At 35.5% G+C, this 16,781-nt stretch overlaps 1 pseudogene; it reads left to right on the plus strand.

The window, feature by feature from the left end:
• Window positions 1-3,267: 3,267 nt before the first annotated feature.
• On the plus strand, window positions 3,268-16,580 carry LOC128244498 (uncharacterized; annotated as a pseudogene).
• The last annotated feature ends 201 nt before the right edge of the window (window positions 16,581-16,781 follow it).

Genomic DNA, 16,781 nt, shown 5'->3' on the forward strand with positions numbered 1-16,781 from the left:
GGCTGAAAATCTTACCTCTAGAGTGTTAAGAATGTTTTTCCATATATAGGCTATGTGACCTAGTTTTTAACCCCAGATGACCCATTTTCTAACTTGAGCTAGAAATCTACAAAACAATCTTTCTGACAAATTCCCAGGTTCATTAGACTGAAAAAACCCATATTCGAACTCGTCCGAGTAATTACTGGGACAAACATGCTGACCAAGTTTCGGGACAATTGAGGCAAAAATGTGACCACTAGAGTGTTAACAAAGTGTGGACGGACGACGGACATTCATCGATCGTAATAGCTCATCCTCAGCCTACCGCTAAGGTGAGCTAAAATTCGTCAAATGCTCTGAAGCAGCTGTTTATATCGACTAGTACCCTTGGCTGAAGCGCCTGTTTATATCGACTAGTACCCCTCGCATTTACCCGTCCTCCGCGATTTTTTTGAAGGTTGGGTGAATTGAGTCAGGGGAGGATCCATAATATGTTGTAAGAGTGGTCGTAACTTAGGGGCGTAACCTTTTGACTTGCGCCCCTCCCTTAGATTTTTTTTTAATTTTGGTCTAAGGTGTTTTCTCTCCCAAAATAATGTTAACAATTTCTAGTAAAAAAAGTTGAAGAAGAAGACAAAGAATAAAACGTTAACAGGCGATTTTAGGGGGAGGGGGTGGCATCCCCTTTCTGGATTCGCCAGTGTGGGTTACTCCCGCAAAATTAACTAAATTTTATTTGGTGCAAAGCTCTTATAAAATTTGGTGTATAAAATTCAAATGATATTACTAATTTACGTAAACAAACAATTTGCAACTATCCCTAACAAGCTCTTAATGATAAGGATTATTTTTATTTGCATGCCGATAACTTAGAGAAAATATAAAGTAACACTTGAGCGTCCTGTATGGTATAGTTATTACATTTTGACCAACTTACATGCGCAGAAATCAGGAAAGAGTTCCATTCTACCAAATCAATACCATTCTAATTTGCCGTTCTCTTTACCGGATGCTTGAATATTTAATAAACAAACCCCGCCTTGTTCCACTACTGTCTCGCTTAATATTTAGGCTTGGTTGTGACTTTCTCGAAGAATAGGAAGACCAGTCCAAAATATTTCGTCAGTATTTAGCACGCGCGAAATTAGTTCAAAGATGACCGACACTAAACAGAGGTAATTAGCTATTTTCCTTGAAAATATAACACTTTCCAGGTTACACAGATAATTGAAATTGTATATACATACGTAAATTAATGACAGTTAAACGAGTCTATTTTATTGATTTATGGAACTACTCCTTAAAGCTGCACTCTCACAGATTTTGACAGCTTTTTTATTTTTTTTATTTTTTGTCTTGGAATGAGCGTAAATATTAGCAAACAAGTGATATAAGCCTGCTGACAAAAGATCAGATTGCAGATTTTCATATTCCGTTCGAAAAAAAATTGTTTTATGGCTAAAAGAGCTACTAACAGTTTATGAAAAAATGCATAAAACAATATTTGTTAAACTAAAAAATATGAAAATATGCAATCCGATGTTTTTTTCTGCAGTCTTGTGCCACTCGTTTTCTTGCACTTTTGCATAAATTGGCTCGTTTAAAGACAAAAAATAAACAGTTATCTTAACATTTAATCTGTAAGAGTGCAGCTTTAAATATACTTGACGATTGCCTCGATCATGGCCGCTGACAGATCATCAGATAATGGCAACAACGACCAACAATGCTGCGATATTTTTTAAGGTCTCGCTCGCATCTGTTTCCTTATATTTTAATTTATTTAAGATAGCTGCTTATCAGTATGTTGAATGCATACATATATATACAGTCTTTAGAGTGTTCTCAATGTCATTTTCAGATAGAAATATCTCCATCGAAGCTGGGAACAAGCTCACAACTGGCATCAGTGAGTCATGCCTGTCCAAACAAATTTTGGGGTATGTGTGTTTCTTTTAAACTAGAACAGTGGACATCGACTTTACAACGTACATTAATACATAAATAACTATAGTATGAATGCAAAATGTCTTGCACTTAAATTTAACAAACAACTGTAGATGGAGTTCGTGTCGGTAAAAGCCAGCTGCTCGTTTAGCTCAATTGGTTACAGCGCCATGGTAGTGTTCCAGCAGTTTTTGTGGGTTCAAGCCTCACACTGGGGCACTTTTCCTCCCAGGTTTACTTTAATGGTGGCAGAGGTAAATGACAGGAGTGCCTCCGTCAGCTTTAAACTAATAAAGCGTGTGTCAGTGTGTAAGAACCAGCCGCCCAGCTACATGTAGCTTTGTTGGAGCGCCGTGCTAGTGTTCAAGCAGTCTGATCATCAAGTTTATGGTTATATAGAGATTGTATAAATACTTGCACCATAGGTCATTAGGTCATTGTTCTTGAGTGTATTGTTTAAAGGTCCATTTCCTAGGTGTTTGGACCTTAAATTTATATGATTTATTGATTTATTGATAAATCCTTTGAACTTGGTACCTGGTTCTAAGCATAATGTCAATGTATAGTTCTATTACATTTTACCGTGGAAAATGTAAATATTTACATATGAGGAAGAATTCACTGTCCTGCATTTTCAGTTACATCTCAAATAAATGGATTTTGTTGTAGTTCGCGTTTTTTCTATGGTTCCAGTGTTGTAATGATTAGAAAGACAACATTGATGGAATTTTATATGTGTATAATAATAATTTTTAAAAATACAGGAACTTGTTATTTTTTATAAAATTTTGTCAGTTTTGTTTGACATTTGATGAACATTTTTACAGTGGGCTCAGAAAACTTATATTGCCTTCTTCAGCACCTTGGACTTTTGGTCGCTTTAGACGGTTTATCTTTATAGAAAGGTATATTTCCCAACGTCCATTTGCCAAATAAGCATTTGGAACAGTTGAAAACATATAAATCCCGATTTTATCTGAAGAAAACATGGCGTAACATTTCGTGTCAGTTATGTTACGTCTCGAATCGCTTGGTGTTTGGACGACAACAGACATGTATAATGCACCAACTGACCTGTTTTTAAGTTTACCAAGGTTAGGTGTTCATTTGATGAAAACAATAGTTCCCATAAATACGCACAAAATGTGTATTGATCACCCGAAATATTTCGCCTGAAGCTGTCTCTTAAAAATGTTACGTCACAAATTATTCAGATTTTGTTCATGTACACAGCCCGTTGTGTATTTCGATAAACTTTTAACTGTGTGGCACATACCTAATCCCGCGACAGAAAAGTAGCACCGAACGTGCGCATTGATACTGTGTAGTATATCCAAGATGGAACAACCAAAGCATGGGTAAGTGTTGTCGTGGAAGTTACGTCCTAGCATGGGTAAGTGTTGTCGTGGAAGTTACGTCCTAGCATGGGTAAGTGTTGTCGTGGAAGTTTCGTCCTAGCATGGGTAAGTGTTGTCGTGGAAGTTACGTCCTAGCATGGGTAAGTGTTGTCGTGGAAGTTACGTCCTATCATGAGTAAGTGTTGTCGTGGAAGTTACGTCCTAGCATGGGTTAGTGTTGTCGTGGAAGTTACGTCCTAGCATGGGTAAGTGTTGTCGTGGAAGTTACGTCCTAGCATGGGTAAGTGTTGTCGTGGAAGTTACGTCCTAGCATGGGTAAGTGTTGTCGTGGAAGTTACGTCCTAGCATGGGTAAGTGTTGTCGTGGAAGTTACGTCCTAGCATGGGTAAGTGTTGTCGTGGAAGTTACGTCCTAGCATGGGTTAGTGTTGTCGTGGAAGTTACGTCCTAGCATGGGTTAGTGTTGTCGGGGAAGTTACGTCCTAGCATGGGTAAGTGTTGTCGTGGAAGTTACGTCCTAGCATGGGTAAGTGTTGTCGTGGAAGTTACCTCCTAGCATGGGTAAGTGTTGTCGTGGAAGTTACCTCCTAGCATGGGTAAGTGTTGTCGTGGAAGTTACGTCCTAGCATGGGTAAGTGTTGTCTTGGAAGTTACGTCCTAGCATGGGTAAGTGTTGTCTTGGAAGTTACGTCCTAGCATGGGTAAGTGTTGTCGGGGAAGTTACGTCCTAGCATGGGTAAGTGTTGTCGTGGAAGTTACGTCCTAGCATGGGTAAGTGTTGTCTTGGAAGTTACGTCCTAGCATGGGTAAGTGTTGTCTTGGAAGTTACGTCCTAACAGATTCGAGGTGGGCTTATTTCATTCAGTTTCATGACAATAATTGATGCAGCTTGTATATTTCGCCTGTACGGATGCAGCTTGTATATTTCGCCTGTACGGATGCAGCTTGTATATTTCGCCTGTACGGATGCAGCTTGTATATTTCGCCTGTACGGATGCAGCTTGTATATTTCGCCTGTACGGATGCAGCTTGTAAATTTCGCCTGTACGGGTGCAGCTTGTATATTACGCCTGTACGGATGCAGCTTGTAAATTTCGCCTGTACGGATGCAGCTTGTATATTACGCCTGTACGGATGCAGCTTGTATATTTCGCCTGTACGGATGCAGCTTGTAAATTTCGCCTGTACGGGTGCAGCTTGTATATTTCGCCTGTACGGATGCAGCTTGTATATTTCGCCTGTACGGATGCAGCTTGTATATTACGCCTGTACGGGTGCAGCTTGTATATTTCGCCTGTACGGATGCAGCTTGTAAATTTCGCCTGTACGGGTGCAGCTTGTATATTACGCCTGTACGGATGCAGCTTGTAAATTTCGCCTGTACGGATGCAGCTTGTATATTACGCCTGTACGGATGCAGCTTGTATATTTCGCCTGTACGGATGCAGCTTGTAAATTTCGCCTGTACGGGTGCAGCTTGTATATTTCGCCTGTACGGATGCAGCTTGTATATTTCGCCTGTACGGATGCAGCTTGTATATTACGCCTGTACGGATGCAGCTTGTATATTACGCCTGTACGGGTGCAGCTTGTATATTTCGCCTGTACGGATGCAGCTTGTATATTTCGCCTGTACGGATGCAGCTTGTATATTTCGCCTGTACGGATGCAGCTTGTATATTTCGCCTGTACGGATGCAGCTTGTATATTACGCCTGTACGGGTGCAGCTTGTATATTACGCCTGTACGGGTGCAGCTTGTATATTACGCCTGTACGGGTGCAGCTTGTATATTACGCCTGTACGGGTGCAGCTTGTATATTACGCCTGTACGGATGCAGCTTGTATATTACGCCTGTACGGGTGCAGCTTGTATATTACGCCTGTACGGGTGCAGCTTGTATATTTCGCCTGTACGGATGCAGCTTGTATATTTCGCCTGTACGGATGCAGCTTGTATATTACGCCTCTACGGATGCAGCTTGTATATTTCGCCTGTACGGATGCAGCTTGTATATTACGCCTGTACGGATGCAGCTTGTATATTACGCCTGTACGGATGCAGCTTGTATATTACGCCTGTACGGGTGCAGCTTGTATATTTCGCCTGTACGGGTGCAGCTTGTACGGCCGGGGCTGGGGCACAAACTAATGATTTGTCTCAATTGTCTTGAGGTTTAAAACATTCGATTTCACGCACGTTCAGTTCAAATGTGTTGTAAAGATCAATCCGAAGATGGTATTTTGGTGTCTTATATTACGTCTACGAATTCAATGTGTTTACATCGGTACACACTGTATTTTAAGCAGTCATAATTCGCAGCTTATGCATATAAACTGAGTAAATTTTAACCAGATAAACTGGGAATTTTTTTAAAAATGCCTGTTGTCACACAGCTCTTATTACACGAATACGTAACGGCGACACCATTCATTATCGATTTTGGCATTTGGGTAAGAGTCCAAAGTTACATCCAAATAATATTTTTATTAAATCGCACGACTGACATTTTTTTAAAGCTTGTGATAAAGAAAAATTCATAATTTAACAATTAAATTTAATATATGCCTCTTAAATAGGAAGTACTCTGCACAACAAGAGTACGTCTGGCGTGGCCCCAAAATGGCGACCTCCAGTGTAAGTACAACGGATAAAGGGAAAAGTATAAATGTTTGGACTATTGGCTGAAATTAAGAAATAATAGTTATCGTATAAGCCTGTAACTGTAGCGCAGAAGTGATTTTGTCATAGATTTTTTTTTAGTAATTGCATTTTGGTTTACTGTTATAGTGTTCAGATGATGCGAATGTAATGCCAATTTCAGGTATACTAAACCAAACTATATACGCTTGTAGTTCTATGATAAAAATCGAGTGGAAACGACTTACTACGGTATTTAAAACTTTTAGATACATTTGGTCCTAAACTTGGCAACAATGAATTGGATGGTATCCAGTGACATCCCTGTTTTATACAGATACTACTTCATACTGAAGATATGACAAGTGCATTATCATACAGTCTGATCTAGTCAACACTGGCTGCAACTAATGTTTACCAGTATGAAGGGGGACCAAGAAGCTTGGGCAGTTTTGTTCATTTAAACTACTATTTATGAAAGTTATGTTTCTACTTCTACTAGTAGTATAATATACATGTACATGTATAACAACATGAATACCGTATTTTTCATTGAACGTTGGATAGAACTCCTATCCTAACTTTTAAACCAGCAAAACACACTCAACTTCTGAAATGTTGACATGTCTGGTGAAAATATTTCGGTTTCATATTGTATACATTTAATATTAAAGGGAGTCGCTTATGTTTTTGTAAATTGCACTTATTGTAAACTAAAATGAAGTGTGGCAAATCATTGGGAATGTTAAACCTATGTTTCAACCTTTAGTTTGCATACACAATTCCTTTTTGTACAATAATTGTATTTTTTCTGCAATTTCGATATCATGGAGAAAGGAAATGAATAAAATCAGTGTTTTCAGATGCATAACTGGGAAAACTTATTTTTGGTTCCAAAACATGAGTGAGTCCCTTTAAAGAGTTTAAGTCCATAAAACCATTATACACCACTTTGTAACCACGCCCCCCACCCCCCGGTCCGGCGAGGAGCGGGGACTTTGACTTTCGGTCCAGCCAACCCCGGGTAAAATCACCGCCATGTGGGGACGAACTGATGGTCAAATCCCTGCCAAATGCCCTCGCACCTAAGGGACCCTAGATAAGGCCCATTCCCCGCTATATTTTACGCGAAGACAAAACCACCGCATTCACCCGGCACTGCGGGGCCACCTGAAAGGTAAAAAACACGGCCCTTTTCCCCGGCTATCCCCGGACCTGGGGGGGGCGTGGTTACAATTGACTGGTGCATTAGTCAAACACAACTTTTAATGTAAATTTAGTATTTAGTATTTTTCTCCCTTTTTAATTTTTAAGCTCCTTGCTTTTAAATTTAAATTAATTGTTTCACATGTTTGTAGGCGTGTAGCATTAACATCATTTGACCTTCAATTATTTCAGGAAAGAAGAATTGCAGATGCAATAACTTATTACAATATACATGTGGGAGCCAAGATCTCATCTATGAAAGAAAATCAGAGAAGTGCTTTCAAGTATTTAGTTGAGGGCAAGGACTGCATCTGCTCCCTTCCCACTGGTTATGGCAAATCACTGATATATAACATTACTGCCTTTTCTTGACACTGGGTGTCTAGTTGTTGTATTAGTTCCCTTAAATGCAATTCTAAACCAGCATTTGGAAAAACTAGGTGATTTAGCTATGTCTCTTTGCCCAGGGGAAGTTGACCTCAATAAACTTAAGAATGGCAAATATAGTTACCTTTTTTGCCACCCTGATCAGATTCTAGACAATAAAGCTCTTTATGAGGTTTTTCGCACAGAAGGCCTCAGTGGAAGGAAACTCTATATGGTAGATGAGGCCCATTGCATACTGGAGTGGGGAGAGGAGTTTCGTCCGGACTTCAGAAGATTGTTTAATTAAGATCACTTTTTAAATTACAAGTATTGGCTTTGTCTGCGACAGTAACAGATGCTGGAAAAATGTATTTGTTCAAGTCTTTGTATAAAAAATGTTGAGATAATAAGTGAAAGTCCGGCCAAAGACCATATCAGTTTTACAGTGAAAAGACGACCAAGTCCTACTGCAAGTGGAAACGGTTCTACAACACCCTGCGATTATATTCTTCATTCCGTTAAAACAATTTGAAGCATGAATTACAAGATTTTGAGATCACTATCATTTATTGTAAATCCATGCAGTAGATAGGTTATGGCTACGAGACAGTCAGAAGAATCCTTGGCACCGACTTCTAAGAAGGTGATATCAAACTTGAGCATGCTCGAGTGGTGATGTTTCACTCCTCAATGGAGAAAGAATCTGACCAGGTTTGTATTTGGGTTTTAACAGTTTATTCATTTCAAAATGTATATTTGTTTATTTGTAATACTATTGTAGTATTATGTCTTATTTCGCTAAAATGGCTTGTACAATACATAAAAATAAAGTAATGATCATTTCAGATTATCAATATTTATTAAAAACAAAATATTTTTACAGCAACTACATTGATGTTGTTTTAAGCTTACAAGTATAACTTCTATTAATATAAATGTGTAATACCAGTAAATAACATCCTTGCCATTCTTATAGTATACAATACAGATTTTTGGATTGGATGTACTATGGATTAGGTACACGTTTTTCAAACTGATCTGATCTACAATATAAACAATTAATCTTTTCATCAAACACAAAGCTTGTACAATTCTATTTCAATAAATATCTTCAAAGTTTTATCAAACTTTTTAACCAGATAAAAATATCCACTGATGATCCTGTATAAACGAAATCCTGCACTTTGTTACAGCTGAAGAACATGATACTGACAACACTGCAAAAACCAGATGCAGACTGTCAGATAAGACTTATTATTTCATCTGTTGCATTAGGAATGGGGGCAGACTTGAAAAATGTTAAAAGGATAATACATGCAGGACCACCAACTAGTTTGGAAAGTAAGTTTAATGTACATTTTAAAAAAAAAAACATGTACTTTCCCACATGTTTCCCCAGGAATAATTATTATTGTAGATGTAGAAATACGTTTTAGCTATTTAACATAACTTTTCATGTTAAAGCTGCACTCTGACAGGTATATTGTTTCGACAACTTTTTTTTTGTCTTTGAATGAGCCAATGTTTTAATAAAATTCTGTAAACAAGTGATATGAGATAGCTAACAAAAGATCAGATCACAGTTTCCATATTTACTTTCAAAATATATTTAACGCTTTAAAGCTGCACTACCACAGATTGAATGCGTTCACACAATTTTTGTCTTGGAACGAGCCAATTTTTGCAAAGCTTCATGGAAACCAGTTATATAAGACTGCTGACAAAAAATAAGATCTCAGATTTTTATATTTAAGTTTAAAAATTGATGTTTAATGCATACTTCTTAAACTGTTTCTAACGGTGTAAGACATTAAACATTTATTTTCGAACGGAAATATAAAAATCTGCGATCTGATTTTTTTGTCAGCAATCTTTAATCATAGGTTTGCAGATACTCATGCAAAAACTGCTTTCTAAGACAAAAAAATAAAAAAAAAGTTGTAAAAACGGTATATCTGTAAGAGTGCAGCGTTAAGAAAAATGAGTTTTTGGCATAAAAAGCAACAGTATATATGAAAACCTGCAATCGGATCTTTTGTCAGCAGTCTTATAGCAATGGTTTCTAGACATTAATGCAAAAACTGGCTGATTCTAAGACCAAAAAAAGATTTAAAAACGGTATTATCGGGTAAATATCTGAGAGTGCTGCTTTAAGTAAATTTACAAAATATTCTTCATACTTCTGGTACACTCACAGCTATATATCAAGTTGTAATCTTTATTACAAATTATGCCATTTTAATTTTCTTTAAAAACTACAATCAATATATAATGGAGTCCTTGCATAGTTAGTTATTTTCTATGTCACAAACAGAAAAGCAACATTACAACAACTCTGTAGCAAACATCTTTGGTTTGATTATAATATATGTTGCACTTGTGATTCTAGAAGCACCCTGAACACCACATGGAACAACATAATCAGAGTTCATTGAATACATAATACTTTTAATATAGTGCTTTTAATATGTGCATCTTAAATGTTCTTTTGTTGTCAGCATATGGGTCATTCTATTATTTTTTAAAAACATCTAGGCAAGTAGGAATACGTTATGTATAATAGAAGATGTACCCAAATCCACAGTTTTAAGTTTTTACTAACATGCCCCGTGCAGACAGTATATTCAACAACGAGAAAAAGGCAACTTCCAGATAAAATTTCATAACTTTTTATTGGACAACAAGATAAAAATATCATTTCCGTAATATAATTTAGAATCTAAATTACACCAATACTATTATAACAGTTTATTGCAAACAATAGATTTTAGGTAAAATCTTTTCTACTGAATTCAAATTTTATGATATAAAATATATCCTTAATATTTTTAAATCACTAAAATTTGCAATATTTTTGAAGAATGGTCATTTTTTTAAAAAACGTTTACAAAATGTGTCTTTAATTAAAAACAAGTGCGATGAAATGGTCCAAATCAGAACCAATTGTTAAAACTAATTTGAAAGTAGCAAAATGACATATAAGGTGTGAATAATATTCCTAAATGATACTAACAACACTCATAAAACGTCATGTTACGGAACTGATAATGCGTAATGGGAATGATAGGCATATTACGGAGTTGATAAACACATAAATTTTCAATGTAAAATCACCAAAAACTATTTCATTTATCTAACAAATCAAAAATATATACCTTTTAGTGTATTATATGCAATACGTGGATAAATTTTTAAAACATAACTGTATTTGACAATTTTTGTTACGGAAATGACAAAACACAATAAACATGTGAACTGGAACGCAGTTATAACTATTCTCCAAGAACCATCATGAATATTAAACACAAAGAACATATTTCATCTTTTCATAAGTCTAGAATGTCTTCGATTTGGTGCCAAACGTCGTCATTTAAAAATGCCGCCCAGGCACACTGTCGGGAGCACATTGACCACAAAATCGGTAGATGAGGCATTGGCCATCGTCTCGTTTCTGAGTATGTTGTCAGAGGTTGTGTCTATATTTGTTTCAGCAGAAACACCGGTGCCATGTGATTGAGAATCTGGTGATCTTTTCTATAAAATAAGAGTCCATGCATTAATGTCTTACGGTGAAACGGTAATAAACAAGCATACATTTGTTTAAACAATTTGTAATCAGACAACATTTTAAGTGTAGATTTGTGTATTTCAAAATTCTAGTTTAAGATACAGAATAAGTAAAATAATAGCAAACATGCAAAATGAATTATGTTTATTACCTTTTCAAACTCCGTGATAACTGGATTGAAACAGTCACATCCACTTGAATCGATGCGGTTACAGAAACACGACACTTCTCTTGTTCGAATTATGCCCGGCTGGTTTGTCGTAATCTAAAATTGTTTAATTATATATCGTAACTAGTATAGTCCACTCAGATTAAACTGTCAAAGTTTACATAATTATACCGTAAATAAACGATTTATTCAAACTTTCGCACTGCTATCAGTATATAATACTCAACGACCATGAAATAACATATTTTTGACGTTGACTATTTAAGTTAGTTTTATTCTGATTTATAATTACATGTATAATAATTGATTGTGAAGTTATTATGAAACAACATACATCTGTATTTTTTTCTATGAATGAACATTGAACATTCACACGTGAATTAATAAGAAATACAGACCCAAACCAACAAAGGTACCGCCTAAGAATGGTTACTCAAATATTTTAGTTAAACTTATACATGTACTACATTAACGACAGCTAATAAACATACCTGGTGGATTCTCATTGTCTGCTTTGATTTCCGCCGCCATAGGAAGTGCTTTGTCAATTTGAATGATGTCTGATTCTGTAACCACGAATACATGAATACTTGAGCCATTCAAAGCACATTTTAAGTCTTCTGCACATTTCACATCATGTCCTGTTAGCACGAAACTATCTGCAGTGCGCTTGACGGTCGCCCCAATTCCATCGGCTGCTCCCTTGCCGTGCCCCGCTTCCAGATAGTTCCAAGTACCGTACTTATATCCCAGGTCAAAAATCTTGAAGCTAAACATAAACATGTTTGTCTTGTTACGATATTGGGTTGTTGGTCCATCTGACAAGAAATGAATTACATTTTTCTCATGTTCCATAGTTTTCAGGAAATCAAAAACTGGCTGAAGGTGGCCCCAAATACCGGCTGGGCTATGCATAAGACAATCAGACAAAGTTGCAAATGGATAAATCTTTTCTTTGGAGTAGATTATACCAGTTAGGACACTGACTTGCCTTTGTTACGCTCCAAAATGCATGCTTTGAATTTCGGAATCAAGCTTACAATTATAGTTTTCACTGAAGTCCATGAGGATTAGAAGTTCATTTGTAGCCATATTCTCTTTCAGCGATGTGATGGAATGGTACTGGTGGCGAATGTTGTAAATATGCCTTGCTGCTCGTTCAACCTCCTTTTCAATGTCAGTTACTAACGTTTCAAGTGAACCACACTCTGTTTCCCTCACCACTCTTACATGTGTTGCTACACGTCTGTTTTTCCACATTTTCCATTGTACTTGTTTGCCCAAATCTACATTTGTATCTATTGGAACTGTTTTATTCTTGCAAATTAGGCATGACCTGTACATGCAGTTTTTGTTGTCTAGACTTTTATTGCAAGTAACTGTCTTGACGATGTCATTTATGTGTTTAGAGTTAATAAGTTTATTTGAATGGGCAGTTTCTAGCTTGTATGTCAGGTTTTCATGAAGCTTGCATTGGCATGTATCTCTGTCTCTTGAGGTCGGTGGTTTGATCCAAAAGGGGCGAAGTTTACAGAATAAACTGTATGATATGTGCCTATTTCCCATTTCTGAGTTGTACTTGCTGTGCAAATTCTTAATATCATCATTCAAGAGTCTTATTTGTTTCTTTTCTCCCTTTCTTGTAATTGTTGCCTTTTTGTCTGCTTTGATCCTGGAGTTGTCATCTCTTTCAAAGAACGAATGTACAGCTTTTCTAACCCTAGTTGCTTTAATGTGGATCTGTTGTCTTCTTGGTTTTCTTTTCATTTGGTGTGTTGTAACGCCAATCATTTTTCTTGCATAATCAGCTAATCTGTACCTCCTTATGAGGCCAGTAGCACAAACAAGACTTGCTATATTTCTCTTTTCTGTATGTGTCTTAGTCATTTTGTACCTTTTCCTCAAACGATTGACTATAACTGAATACAGCAATACTGATTTTCTTATATTATGACCTTTGATTACAGCCTCTTCTTCTTTCTGTCTCTTATCTTCTTTACTATTCTTTTGCCTTTGGAATCTTTTCTTGTACTTTTCTTTCAATCTTTCTTCTTTCTTCAGAGCGATTCTAAGTTTAAAGATTTCTCTATATGCTTTAGATCGGTCTCTGCGAACCTTTTTTCTTCCCATTCTTCTGGCCGCCTGTACTTGATTATTTTCTGGGGAATGGGGTGGTGTTTCTGTGTTTTCTATTGCTGTAAGTATCCGTTGTTTTCTGATGTAATACTTATTTGAGCTTTGTCTCCATTGTTTTCGTTTAGATCTTTGGTCCCTTTTAGACAATTCTGCTATTGGCTTCACAACTCCTCTCTTCTTCTTTTGCTCATATCTTTCTCTTTCTTTTCTCTTGTATGCCTCATGTTTACTCGGATCTTCTCTCTGTCGCTGTCTCCACCTAGCTACTCTCTCTGCATTACTCATTTTTGACTTTCCCTTTTTTCTTGCCATCGCCGATACTGCTTTGTTCTGAGGACAATCAGATCTTTAAGAAAGGATATTCTTTCGATCAATTCAACCACAGATTCGGCCCATTCAACAGTGCATTCGTGTCTTGGCATTGGTACAAGTAACGAACTAAGTCTTCTTTGCCACGTCCCAAGGAGGTGATCTAATTGATCAATTTCTAAGCGCCTCTCTACAATTAAAATAATTTTAAATGTTAATATAATTATATTTTTATTATTATTATTATTGTTATTATTATTATAATTATTATTATTATTATTATTATTATTATTATTATTATTATTATTATTATAATTATTATTATTATTATTATTATTATTATTATTATTATTATTATTATTATTATTAATATTATTATTATGCTGTTATTACAAGTATTATTATTGTTGTTGTTATAAGGTCTGCATTATTTTTTACATTCGTTAATATAGATTTAAATAATAGTTTTATAGTTATTATTATTATTATTATAATTATTATTTGGAAGATGGTAATCTTTTTCTTGAGTTTGACATTCAAAAATTGAAAGATCTGGGCCGCCACTCATGTTTTGTTGTAATGTCATCTTAAATTGATATTACAACTTTTTGCCAATTGGTTATAGAGCTAATATTATTATTGTTGTTATTTTAAAAGTACTTTTTTAGATCTATTAATATATTCATAAGATCTAATATAGTCTTTCTATGTATGGATGCCACTCATAGTACATGTTTGTTGCGGGTAGGTTTTATATCCTAATACTTTTACCAATCATATATACTCAGATCGTTTGATTGTTTATAATCAGTTCAAGTCTAAAATAATATTTAGCTTCTATTTTGTCAAAATCAATTGTCAACTCGTAAGGGCTTGTTGAATTAACATCCCCGTAATGATGTTCTCATCTCCGTAACGATGTTCTCAGCTCCGTAACGATATTCTGCGTTACGGAAATGAAGATTACGGAGGTGATAATAATTTAGTTACTTCCCTTTTACTGAGCAAACAAAACAAAAACAGTCAAGATTTCTCTTATAATATTGATTAGATACACATAAACAAACTCATACTCGTAGGTGTTTAAAATTATTCAAAAACGTTATAGATATAAACAGCGTACGGAACTGAAAGAAACAAAGTATATTCAAAGAAAGCTTACCTTTAACCGAGAGTTCTGCATTGGCCATGACAGTTCATCTCAAAATGCAGCTTACGTTTAAATATTTCGCGCCACAAGCATTTTGTATGACGTCATTGAGTAATTGCGTAAGCGTAGTATTATTTCCCATTTCTGAGTTGTACTTGCTGTGCAAATTCTTAATATCATCATTCAAGAGTCTTATTTGTTTCTTTTCTCCCTTTCTTGTAATTGTTGCCTTTTTGTCTGCTTTGATCCTGGAGTTGTCATCTCTTTCAAAGAACGAATGTACAGCTTTTCTAACCCTAGTTGCTTTAATGTGGATCTGTTGTCTTCTTGGTTTTCTTTTCATTTGGTGTGTTGTAACGCCAATCATTTTTCTTGCATAATCAGCTAATCTGTACCTCCTTATGAGGCCAGTAGCACAAACAAGACTTGCTATATTTCTCTTTTCTGTATGTGTTTTAGTCATTTTGTACCTTTTCCTCAAACGATTGACTATAACTGAATACAGCAAAACTGCTTTTCTTATATTATGACCTTTGATTACAGCCTCTTCTTCTTTCTGTCTCTTATCTTCTTTACTATTCTTCAGTTTAAATATTTCGCGCCACAAGCATTTTGTATGACGTCATTGAGAAATTGCGTAAGCATGGGTTATAAATTTTCCCGCCTTTTATTAATTATTGTTACGGAAATGATAGAAACAGGGGACAACCAAACGCAATGGATTTTTTTCAAACCTTTTGCATTTTATCATCTTTTTGTCTTCTCTTTTTCAGTATTATGTTATTCTGGTTCGTTAAAAACATTTTTAGAAACAAAATACTCGATCTTGGTATATATCTTCTTGTTTGGAATATCATATCCACATCGGGAGACATTTGCTTTAGCTGTCAACTCGGTAGGTAATGTATTCATGAAGACATCCATGTTTATTTCTTAAGGTATTTTTTGGTTTTATTCATTTCTCAGACTTATGTATAAGTATGAAAACGTGCAAAATAACACAAAAGATTTTTTATTACACAAAAGTATCAAATTTTATAGCAGGGACACGTGTTTTTAAAAAATTATAGAATGACCCATATATTGAAGAGATTTGTCATGCTGGACGAACAGGGTCTGTGGCAGAAGCAGTTCTCTACTTCAATAATTCCGACATATCAGGTCAATGTATGAGAAAGGATATGCGAGATTACTATAGAGACAATGAAAAGTGTCACAGATATCATCAATGAATATTTTGGATTCCAAACCAAGGAAAAACCAACAATCTGCTGCAATTTGTGTGACTCTCAACTATGTTTTGAATGGGATTTTTCTAATTTAGCAATAAATAAGTGCAAAATCTTAATTAGGTTCTTCAGCACAGAAACAGATTTTGATGCACAAATAAAAGTTTAACAAAGTGTTCTTGTAAAAGAAAAAAAATATTAAAATTACTGAAACATTACTTTCTTAAATAATGCATGCATTAACAAATTGCATAATTATAACCAAGTGTTCATTGTGTCATGCAAAATAAAATGTTAATGCTCATGTTCAGTACACAATACATCATCATATCTATTACATATTATGTTGAACTGTATTAAAATTATGATGTGTTGCTCAATTAGAGTTAGTTACTGTATCAATTATTGTTCAAAGTTCGTAGTATAGCAGCATTTTGTGATGCAGAATCCATTTCAATATATCAGCCATATCCAATTTCTTAATAGGATTTTTTGTTACTTTTTTCAGAGATTCAGACTGACGACCACACATTTCCATGAATGGTTTTATCTGTCTCATGTCCCTGATAGTTCGTTTTTCATCCTCAAATGAAGTGTTAACAAATAGTCGATAAATGCTTTCATTTGCTTTTTTCACTCAAGAGGGCAAATTGCTGACATAACAGTTTTCAAATCTCAAGAGCATACTTTGACTTATTCTTATGGCCTTTCAATACCAGCAT

The sequence above is a fragment of the Mya arenaria genome, chromosome 8 (genome assembly GCF_026914265.1).
Source record: "Mya arenaria isolate MELC-2E11 chromosome 8, ASM2691426v1".
NCBI classification, from domain to species: Eukaryota; Metazoa; Mollusca; class Bivalvia; order Myida; family Myidae; genus Mya; species Mya arenaria.